Genomic DNA, 11,222 nt, shown 5'->3' with positions numbered 1-11,222 from the left:
ACGTCGTTTGCAGCAGCATGGACTATCAGCTCGGAGACCGTGGCTGCGGTTACCCTTGACTGCATCACAGACAGGAGCGCCTGCGATGGTGTACTCGACGACGAACGTAAGTGCACGAATGGCAAAACGTCATTTTTCTGGTGAATCCAGGTTCTGTTTACAGCATGATGGTGGTAGCATCCATGTTTGGCGACATCGCGGTGAACGCATATTGGTAGCGTGTATTCGTCAACGCCATACTGGCGTATCACCCGGCGTGATGGTATGGGGTGCCATTGGTTACACGTCTCCTCCACCTCTTGTTCGCATTGACGACACTTTGAACATTGGACGTTACATTTCAGATGTGTTACGACCCGTGGCTCTACCCTTCATTCGATCCCTGCGAAACCCTTCATTTCAGCAGGATAATGCACGACCGCATGTTGCAGGTCCTGCACGGGCCTTCATGGATACAGAAAATGTTCGACTGCTGCCCTGGACAGCACGTTCTCCAGATCTCCCACCAATTGAAAACGTCTGGTCAATGGTGGCCGACCAACTGGCTCGTCACAATACGCCAGTCACTACTCTTGATGAACTGTGGTATCGTGTTGAAGCTGCATGGGCAGCTGTACCTGTACACGCCATGCAAGCTCTGTTTGACTCAATGCCCAGGCGTATCAAGGCCGTTATTACGGCCAGAGGTGGTTGTACTGGGTACTGATTTCTCAGGATCTATGTACTCCAAATTGCGTGAAAATGTAATCACATGTCAGTTCTAGTATAATATATTTGTCCAATGAACACCCGTTTATCATCTGCATTTCTTGTTGGTGTAGCAATTTTAATGGCCAGTAGTATATTTTCATATGTATTCTCGTGTGTGTGTGTGTGTGTGTGTGTGAGAGAGAGAGAGAGAGAGAGAGAGAGAGAGAGAGAGAGAGAGAGAGAGAGAAATATTACATCAAAATAACGATAGTCAGCCATCTGAATTCACTACCATAACAACCCAATGGGGGTAGAAGAACGTAGGCAGAGTAAGTTTGATCTTGGAGGCAGTGGGAATTTATTTCACTTCGTGGCAGCGCCATTCGTCTCCGTACCAGTCGTGTTTGGAGACGAGGTAGTGGACGACATGAGACTTTAGCCCGTAGCGGCGAGAGCCCCCCAGCTCGTGAATTTGCTCGCAACCTCAGCGGCGAACAACAACGCTGTTTGCGTTGGCTGGTCCGGCGAGGCACGACGCCAATTACGGACGGTTTCGAGTGCTGAGGGTTGGCTGACTCCGGTCGTCTGGCCCCAGTACCGCCGGCCTGTAGCCTGCGGCCAGTGGCGAACTGGACTGTGGCCGCAAGTTGTGCGCCGGGCGTCGCCGGGCCGGCGTCGGTCGATTGTGGGGGCGGGAAGGCAGGCGGGAGGCGGGAGGACTCTCTTGTGAAGCGGATGGTGAGGGGGTTAGCGACACGTAGAGCGGAAGCTCGGAGGTACAGCGTTTGCAAGTAATCGCAGGGCTTCTCTACGACTTCACAAGAACGCCATTTTAAGGAGAATACTGGCTTTTCACTCACTGCTTTGCCATGAATGCATAATTTTTTTTTGCATACAGGTATAATGGCCATAAGTAGATATATCTATATTGGTGACTGAGGACTGTGTACTGAACTACATTACAGCAATATTTACGTCGTTTTGAGTCCCATAATTACAGCCATTACGAGTCGTATATTTTTGGGTCGGTTAGTACCTCCATGTACGAGGGGCGTTTGAAAATCCGTGCAAAAATAAAAACAACTTAAGTGTTCGGGGTAAACCTTTTTCATTTTTCGACATCGTCTCCTTTTATACTTATACACTTCGTCCAACGCTGTTCCAATTTGTTGATCCCTTACGAATAATAGGAACTGTCCAACTCTGCAAAATAGCTATTAGTTACTGCAATCACATCTACATCTACATGATTACTCTGCAATTCACATTTAAGTGCTGGGCAGAGGGTTCATCGAACCACAATCATACTATCTCTCAACAATTCCACTCCCGAACAGCGCGCGAGAAAAACGAACACCTAAACCTTTCTGTTCGAGCTCTGATTTCTCTTATTTTATTTTGATGATCGTTCCTACCTATGTAGGTTGGGCTCAACAAAATATTTTCCCATTCGGAAGAGAAAGGTGGTGACTGAAATTTCGTAAATAGATCTCGCCGCGACGAAAAACGTCTTTACTTTAATGACTTCCATCCCAACTCGCGTATCATATCTGCCACACTCTCTCCCCTATTACGTGGTAATACAAAACGAGCTGCCCTTTTTTGCACCCTTTCGATGTCGTCTGTCAATCCCACCTGGTAAGGATCCCACACCGCGCAGCAATATTTTAACAGAGGACGAACGAGTGTAGTGTAAGCTGTCTCTTTAGTGGACTTGTTGCATCTTCTAAGTGTCCTGCCAATGAAACGCAACATTTGGCTCGCCTTCCCCACAATATTATCTATGTGGTCTTTCCAACTGAAGTTGTTCGTAATTTTAACACCCAGGTACTTAGTTGAATTGACAGCCTTGAGAGTTGTACTATTTATCGAGTAATCGAATTCCAACGGATTTCTTTTGGAACTCATGTGGATCACCTCACACTTTTCGTTATTTAGCGTCAACTGCCACCTGCCACACCATACAGCAATAGTTTCTAAATCGCTTTGCAACTGATACTGGTCTTCGGATGACCTTACCACACGGTAAATTACAGCATCATCTGCGAACAACTCCTGGTTTGAATAAAATCTTTGTCCCACCAGCCATTTCTTCAAATTGGGGAACAAATAGTAGTCCGAGGAAGCCAAGTCTGGAGAATAGGGGGGATGTGAAACGAGTTGGAATCCTATTTCCTTTAAGCGAACACAAGTGCTACAAGTGCTGAGGTGTGTGCTGGTGCATTGTAGTGATGGAAAAGGACTTCTTTGCGATCCAATGGCCGGCGTTTTTCTTGCTCGGTTTTCAAACCGTCCAATAACTATGAATAATATGCACCTGTAATAGTTTTACCCTTTTCCAGATAGTCGATGAGGATTATCCCTTGCGAATCCCAAAAGACAGTCGCCATAAGCTTTCCGACCGAAGGACTGGTCTTCGACTTTTTTTTTGTCTCTCTCTCTCTCTCTCTCTCTCTCTCTCTCTCTGTGTGTGTGTGTGTGTGTGTGTGTGTGTGTGTGTGTGTGTGTGTGTGTGTACAGATTCTCCTTGGTAACCCATTGTTTAGATCGTTGTTTGGTCTCAGGAGTATAGCCAAAGCGACGAAACGAGGCCTAAAGTCCTGCGGATTCTTCCTGAAGAGCTGCGAACCATCCTTGCAACACTTTACACGATTCCGTTTTTGGTCAAGCGTGATCAATCGCGGAACCCATTTTGCGGATAGCTTTCTCATGTCGAAATGTATATGCAAAATATTATGTACCCGTTCATTCGAGATGCCCACAGCAGTAGCAATCTTGCACACCTTAACTCTTCTGTCATCCATCACCATATCATCGATTTTATCAAAGATTTCTGGAGCCGTATCCTCCACAGGGCGTCCAGAACGTTCAGCATCACTTGTGCCCATGCAATCACTTCGAAAATTTTGAAACCACTTATAAACTGTTCTAATCGAAGGTGCAGAGTCACCGTAATGTTTATCAAGCTTCTCTTTAGTCTCCTGAGGCGTTTTGCCTTTCATAAAGTTATGTTTAATCACCAAATTCTTTTCCGTCCATTTTTTGACAATCACTCGACTTCCTTGATTCACACGAATGCCAAGCACAAATAAATAGACCAACATGGCTACAATTTGGTGTGCGTTCTTTCCAAAGATGCTACTAACTAAACATTACCTCAATACGCGCCGGTGGTGCCATATCTCGGACTTCGCACGGACTTTTCAAACGCCCCTCATACATGTGGCAAGAGCAGGCCATTAATGCTTACTTCCCCCTGGGCGGCATGTTAGCTGTTAGTGTGGACGCGTGAATGCTATACGGTTAGTCTATATTGACAGGCACAGTCCACTTAGTGGTGCAATAGGACTGTATAGGAAACATCAGGTAATAAAGTTTCTGACGTCTTTGTGGGTGAAGACTGTTTAATGCAGAGAAAAAACAACAAACACACTGATGTGTGTAATATTAAGGTGCAGCATTTAAAAATATCTGCATTTACAGCAGTTATAACCTGTCTATCCAAGGGGTGTCTGAGAAGTTCGGCGAATTGTCTCAGAAAATAAAGGAAACAAGTTTGCAAAGAAAATAACTTTACTGGCCTGCAGAGTAATCACCATTAGCTGCAACACACTTCCGACATCGGTTGTTAAGCTCTTGGAAACTGCCAGCAAACACTTCTTGTGGACCCGCCCCGAACACAAAGCGACAGTCTACGGCACAGAGTTCATCGCCTTCCCTACCTCCCTCAGGTAGAAATTAATGCTGCATCGAACTTTTACTGTTAAAAAGGCAATCAACATCGTTTTACTCTTGGATTTTGTCTTCTGACCTTTTTTTGGGAAACGAGTAAGAAGACGAACACCATGCCTTTGACTGTCAACTGGTTCCGGCTCATATTGGTAGCACAAAGTCGCATCTCCTGTAATGATGCAAATATCTAACGGCGCGTGACTGCTTTGCTTCCAGCAATTCCAAAAAAAGCGTTTGCCTGCAGTTTTAATGGTATATACAAAATTTAATTCAAAATGAGTCATTTTTCGCTACCTTTATTGTACCTATTGGTTGTACATCCTTCTTATTCCCACAGACACCTTCGCAGGCGTGCACACAATTACTTTCGAAACGGGACTCGTAAAATTCCGCTTTAAACATCCCTTTGTTCTTAACGGGAAACAAATCTACGCTTCCCCATCGATACTGGTCGTCGTACGGAAGAAGTGATGAGCTGTGTTTGCTTGGACAGGCTCCAGCTACACAATGGAGATACGAGATGGATAATATCTGCCGAAACACCAGAGAAAACGAATCTTACGACTCTTAGGAGTGACACCCGGCATTTTAGACTGAAGCTGCCAAAACCACCCGTCTGCCTACGCTCACGACATCAGCAAAACAGCAGACACAAACAACTCATCGACATCGATTATGTATCAAATACGTGTCAGAACTGGTATTGTAGTTATTTTAAGGCATACAGTGCGAGAACAAAACCACGGCTGCTGTACAGATATACTATGTTTCCCAATACCACTTACATTCAATAACCTGACAGGCTCCGTAACTGAAGTGAGCATTTCCGGACGTTGCGTTATAAACTTTGATTCTCACTGGAAGCAACTGATCTGTAAGTATTGCCCATTACTTTTGATACGTTCATGCCCACCATCAAACTCAGTGTGGATGCCATCTCTGAGGGTCGAATTTCGTAACTGTAACTAGTTAGTGATCGGCTTCTTTGGACCAAAATTAGTACGTGTCAAAAGAAGTTCGACAATCGCTGTGTATGCATTCCTTGTGATTTCAAATAGTTACCGTGGCTCTAGGACGGGAAGAGTAGATGGAGCACTTTCCTGTGGTACAGCAGGAGCAAATGAAAGATGTTGTATGGGAGGGAAATATTTTAGACCTGGCTGTAGTGTGGGCAGAGGACATGGCAGATTTGCCTGGAGTATGTCATGAACAGGTGATAGATTGCCTCCAATATCGGTGAGTAGTCAAAACATAGCGATCAGCGCCCGCTGCGAGAGTAAATGTCGCCTAATGTGTAGCTGCGGTCACGTGACGAGGCAAGCAAAGTATGTAAGCGGAGCAGAGGCGAATGGCGAATCATTGTAAAGACGACGTGGGCCTCAAACGGAGAAATCCACTGCTGTAAACGACGCTGACAGAGGGCAGACTGTTACGTCCCAGCGCCTGGAAACTACACTCCTGGAAATGGAAAAAAGAACACATTGACACCGGTGTGTCAGATCCACCATACTTGCTCCGGACACTGCGAGAGGGCTGTACAAGCAATGATCACACGCACGGCACAGCGGACACACCAGGAACCGCGGTGTTCGCCGTCGAATGGCGCTAGCTGCGCAGCATTTGTGCACCGCCGCCGTCAGTGTCAGCCAGTTTGCCGTGGCATACGGAGCTCCATCGCAGTCTTTAACACTGGTAGCATGCCGCGACAGCGTGGACGTGAACCGTATGTGCAGTTGACGGACTTTGAGCGAGGGCGTATAGTGGGCATGCGGGAGGCCGGGTGGACGTACCGCCGAATTGCTCAACACGTGGGGCGTGAGGTCTCCACAGTACATCGATGTTGTCGCCAGTGGTCGGCGGAAGATGCACGTGCCCGTCGACCTGGGACCGGACCGCAGCGACGCACGGATGCACGCCAAGACCGTAGGATCCTACGCAGTGCCGTAGGGGACCGCACCGCCACTTCCCAGCAAATTAGGGACACTGTTGCTCCTGGGGTATCGGCGAGGACCATTCGCAACCGTCTCCATGAAGCTGGGCTACGGTCCCGCACACCGTTAGGCCGTCTTCCGCTCACGCCCCAACATCGTGCAGCCCGCCTCCAGTGGTGTCGCGACAGGCGTGAATGGAGGGACGAATGGAGACGTGTCGTCTTCAGCGATGAGAGTCGCTTCTGCCTTGGTGCCAATGATGGTCGTATGCGTGTTTGACGCCGTGCAGGTGAGCGCCACAATCAGGACTGCATACGACCGAGGCACACAGGGCCAACACCCGGCATCATGGTGTGGGGAGCGATCTCCTACACTGGCCGTACACCACTGGTGATCGTCGAGGGGACACTGAATAGTGCACGGTACATCCAAACCGTCATCGAACCCATCGTTCTACCATTCCTAGACCGGCAAGGGAACTTGCTGTTCCAACAGGACAATGCACGTCCGCATGTATCCCGTGCCACCCAACGTGCTCTAGAAGGTGTAAGTCAACTACCCTGGCCAGCAAGATCTCCGGATCTGTCCCCCATTGAGCATGTTTGGGACTGGATGAAGCGTCGTCTCACGCGGTCTGCACGTCCAGCACGAACGCTGGTCCAACTGAGGCGCCAGGTGGAAATGGCATGGCAAGCCGTTCCACAGGACTACATCCAGCATCTCTACGATCGTCTCCATGGGAGAATAGCAGCCTGCATTGCTGCGAAAGGTGGATATACACTGTACTAGTGCCGACATTGTGCATGCTCTGTTGCCTGTGTCTATGTGCCTGTGGTTCTGTCAGTGTGATCATGTGATGTATCTGACCCCAGGAATGTGTCAATAAAGTTTCCCCTTCCTGGGACAATGAATTCACGGTGTTCTTATTTCAATTTCCAGGAGTGTAGTATCTCGGTAATAGCGCAGCTGGTGGGTTGTTTTCGTGCTGCTGCCGTATCTATGCAAAGCGGTTGAAGGGCGGCGAAACACCGAGTAGGCGGCAAGGTGTCGGGCGCTTGTGCCTCATCGCAGAACATCGAGGTCACAGGCTTAGATGCAGGGTGTAAATTTTAAATTGACAAACCAGAATAACTGGAGAAATAAGCTTCACACGAAAAAATTTGTAGAATCCAAAGTTGATTACTTTATAGGGGGACAATTGCTGGTGCTAAAATTAGCCCGCCACCCCCGCCCCCTGGGGGTGGGGCTGAAGGCAACTTTAAAATTTCAAATGGGAACCCCAATTTTTTATTGCAGAATCTGATTCTACACAAAAAACTACGTACATTTTGTCTTAAGCATTTGTTTGGATTCTCTGTAGTTGGCGCTGTAATTCAAGAAAATCCATGTTCCCATCTGCCAATCAGCGGAAAAAAATATTTGGGTCAACATTTGTAAAACTCTAGTTCATCTCTCTCAAACCGCACCCTATGGGGGGAGAGGGAGAGGTTTAGCTTTAGAGAATCAAAATTTACGAAGTAAATAAGTATTTTTTATTTAACTGTAACCATTTTCCACGCAAAAATGAGAACATGGATTTTCCTGAATTACAACGCCAACTACCAAGAATCCAAACAAATGTTTAAGACAAAATGTACGTAGTTTTTAGTTAGAATCTGATTCTGCTATAAAAAATTGGGGTTCCCATTTGAAATTCTTAAGTTGCCTCCCACCCCACCCCCAGGGGGCTGGAGTGGCGGGCTAATTTTAGTGTGGTGTCACCGCCAGACACCACACTTGCTAGGTGGTAGCCTTTAATTCGGCCGCGGTCCATTAGTATACGCCGGACCCGCGTGTCGCCACTGTCAGTAATTGCAGACCGAGCGCCACCACACGGCAGGTCTAGAGAGACGTCCTGGCACTCGCCCCAGTTGTACAGCCGACTTTGCCTGAGATGGATTTCTGACAAATACGCTCTCATTTGCCGAGACGATAGTTAGCATAGTCTTCAGCTACATTTGCTACGACCTAGCAAGGCGCCGTATTCATTTGATATTGAGATTCTATTAATGTATCATCAAGAGCGATGTTCTACAAATGTGGATTAAAGTTAAGTATTCCAGAAGCTACGTACTTTTCTTTATAGCATTCATTACGTATTCTGTTTCAGACCTCACGCCAGCCTGCGTGAGTTTAAGCGCGTGCCTTTCAGCTTCCTCTCATTGTGTCTAGGCTGTCTTGTCTAGACACAACATTTAGCACCAGCAGAGGTCCCCCTCGAAAATAGTCAACTTTGGACTATACACATTTTTTTCGTGTGAAGCTTATTTTTCGAGTTATTCTGGTCTGTCAACACTATATAAACTAAGGAACGCGGCAATCTATGGCGTGCCGGACGACAGAGTAGCTTGTTAGGTACGTCGATGGCCGTGTCCGGTTATGCCGTTCTTGCAGGCGTTCGAGACGTACACAACATTGACACAGGTCGGGGGGGGGGGGGAGGAGAGGTAGTGAAGGGAGGAGACAGTGTCCCTCTGAGAGAGAAATTCACCTGGGCTTCCGAGTACCTCCGACAACAAACGAAGGCATTGCGAACGATGTGAACATGTGGACTACGTGTATTCTTTCATGCTTTGTGGCGGCATCTTCCAGCAGGATAACTGTCCGTTGTCCAGTGGTTTCAGGAGCACAATAGTGAACTCTCGCTCGCGTCTTGCTCACCAAAGTCGCCTGATGAGAACACGATGGAACACATCAAGACGGTGTCGGACGCCAGCTCCGCGCTCACAAACCACCGGTCCGTAATTTAGGGAAATGCGTGACCTGTGTGTAGTTATCTGGCGCAATGTACTTTCACAAACCGAGGACTTGTTGAATCCATACCAAACAAAATGGCTCCTTTAATGAGCCCAAACGTGGACCTAAACGCTAATGAGCGAGTGTCTGTAATGCTTCGGGTCATCGGTGTATGTCAAACATTTTTGTTTCGTTTTAATTGCTGAACAGCTACCTACATTCTCTCTACTGGGGGTGGGCTGACTGCTCATATTGTCGCCCCGCATCTATTGCAATACAAAAACTTTCAGTTGCACTAGACTCTAAAAAGTTTCACCCGTGGTGAGTCAACAATCGTGGCCGAAGATCTTTGATGTAACAAGTCACCCTCGTCCTGCCAACAGCCTTGTCAAAGAGGGGGAGGAGCGGCCAGAGGTTCAGGGCACTGTCTAGCTCTTCATGTGAGTAACTACCTCTAAAAGACGGAAGAACCAGCAGTGACCAACGGTCATGAGGATGCAGAAGGCAATGGAAACCTCTGCATTAAAGACATACAATGTGTATCCGCAGGACATATGCCAAATAAACGAAAAAATGACAAATTGCCTATTGGCTTCTGTCTCGGGTTCTTCGGCCGACGTTCATCTAATGATTTTTCTGACGTTTCGCCAGCACGAGTGGCGAAACGTCAGAAAAATCATTAGATGAACGTCGGCCGAAGACCCCGAGACAGAAGCCAATAGGCAATTTGTCAGCAAGTGGCCACGAAAGCCTTAACAATTGTGTAAACGAAAAAATGTCATGATGACCTCTCCACTGCCAAAAGGTTCTAAATCACTTCCCTATTCGGATCTGTATGACGGGACTGCCAACGGGAGTGTGACCGTGAGAAAAAGATGTAATATGCAACGACGGTATAATGTTCAACGACTCGGGCAGTGGAGCAACCGAAGTTTGAACGTAGTAGGCAAGCAGGAAAGTGTGAGAAGTAAGGCTGAATGTCGAACCAGCGTTATCATCATCAAATTCTACAGCAATCCGACGCCGACAACGACTGTTCACGTATACAAGCTGCTGACGCTAGGAGAAGATGAACATAATGAGAAAATATACGATATTGAACATTCATTATGTAAAGGGAGATGAAAGTCTAATAAGCATGGGGGACTGCGACGCGGTTGTAGGGGAAGAAATATTGGAGGAGAAAGATTGCAATAAATTTCTAATGGTAATAGCGAATACTCTGTCCAAGGGTCACAAGAGGAGGCGGCATACTTATAGCTGGATACATGAAGATGCGAGATGGCAGGCAGAGATTAAGAAAACAGATATTGGGTTGTAAGCCGTGTCCCAGCTGCAGATATACACACGCATCACAATTTAGTAATGTGGAGGAGTAGACTTCAGAATAATCATTGCAGAATGAAGTGAGATACTGAAGTAACGGGGAAGGATGAGACAAGAAGCGTTTCAAGTTCGCTAAAGATGTGGGTACTGCGATAAGCATAACCAAAGAACTCACTTCAGTTGAAGAGGAGAGGACATACCTAGAAAAGGTAATATCAGGTGTTTGACAAACAAACATAAGTAAAAGGCACGTAACTGTGGAGAAACATTGGGTAACCGAAGAAAGAAGAAATACTTCAACTGATCGACGACAAAACGAAGTACAAAACTGTTCATGGCAAGACGGAATTACAGCAATATAGATCCCTTAAGAATTAAATAAATTCGAAGTGCAGGGCAGTCAACGTGAAATGACTGGAGGAAAGGTGTAAAGAAATCGAAAAAGAAATGATCGCCTGGAGCACTGATGCAACATACAGAAAATTCAAAACAACCTTCCGCAAAATTAAAAGCTATGGCGGTAACGTTAAGAATGCAATGTGACTTTCATTGTTAAATGTAGTGCAGAGAGCAGGTATGGGGAAAGAGTACACTAAAGGCCTGCCTGATGACGTGATAGAAAAAGAAACTGGAGTCGATGTGGAAGACACAGGGGATCCAGTATTAGAGTGATAATTAAATAAAGCAGAGGGTATAGATAGTATTCCATCGGCATTTCTAAAACTGTTAGGGGAAGTGGTCACACAATCACTGTTATGGTTGGCGTGT

Source organism: Schistocerca nitens, chromosome 12, assembly GCF_023898315.1.
Source record: "Schistocerca nitens isolate TAMUIC-IGC-003100 chromosome 12, iqSchNite1.1, whole genome shotgun sequence".
NCBI classification, from domain to species: domain Eukaryota; kingdom Metazoa; phylum Arthropoda; class Insecta; order Orthoptera; family Acrididae; genus Schistocerca; species Schistocerca nitens.
Note: the sequence above shows the minus strand (reverse complement) of the source record.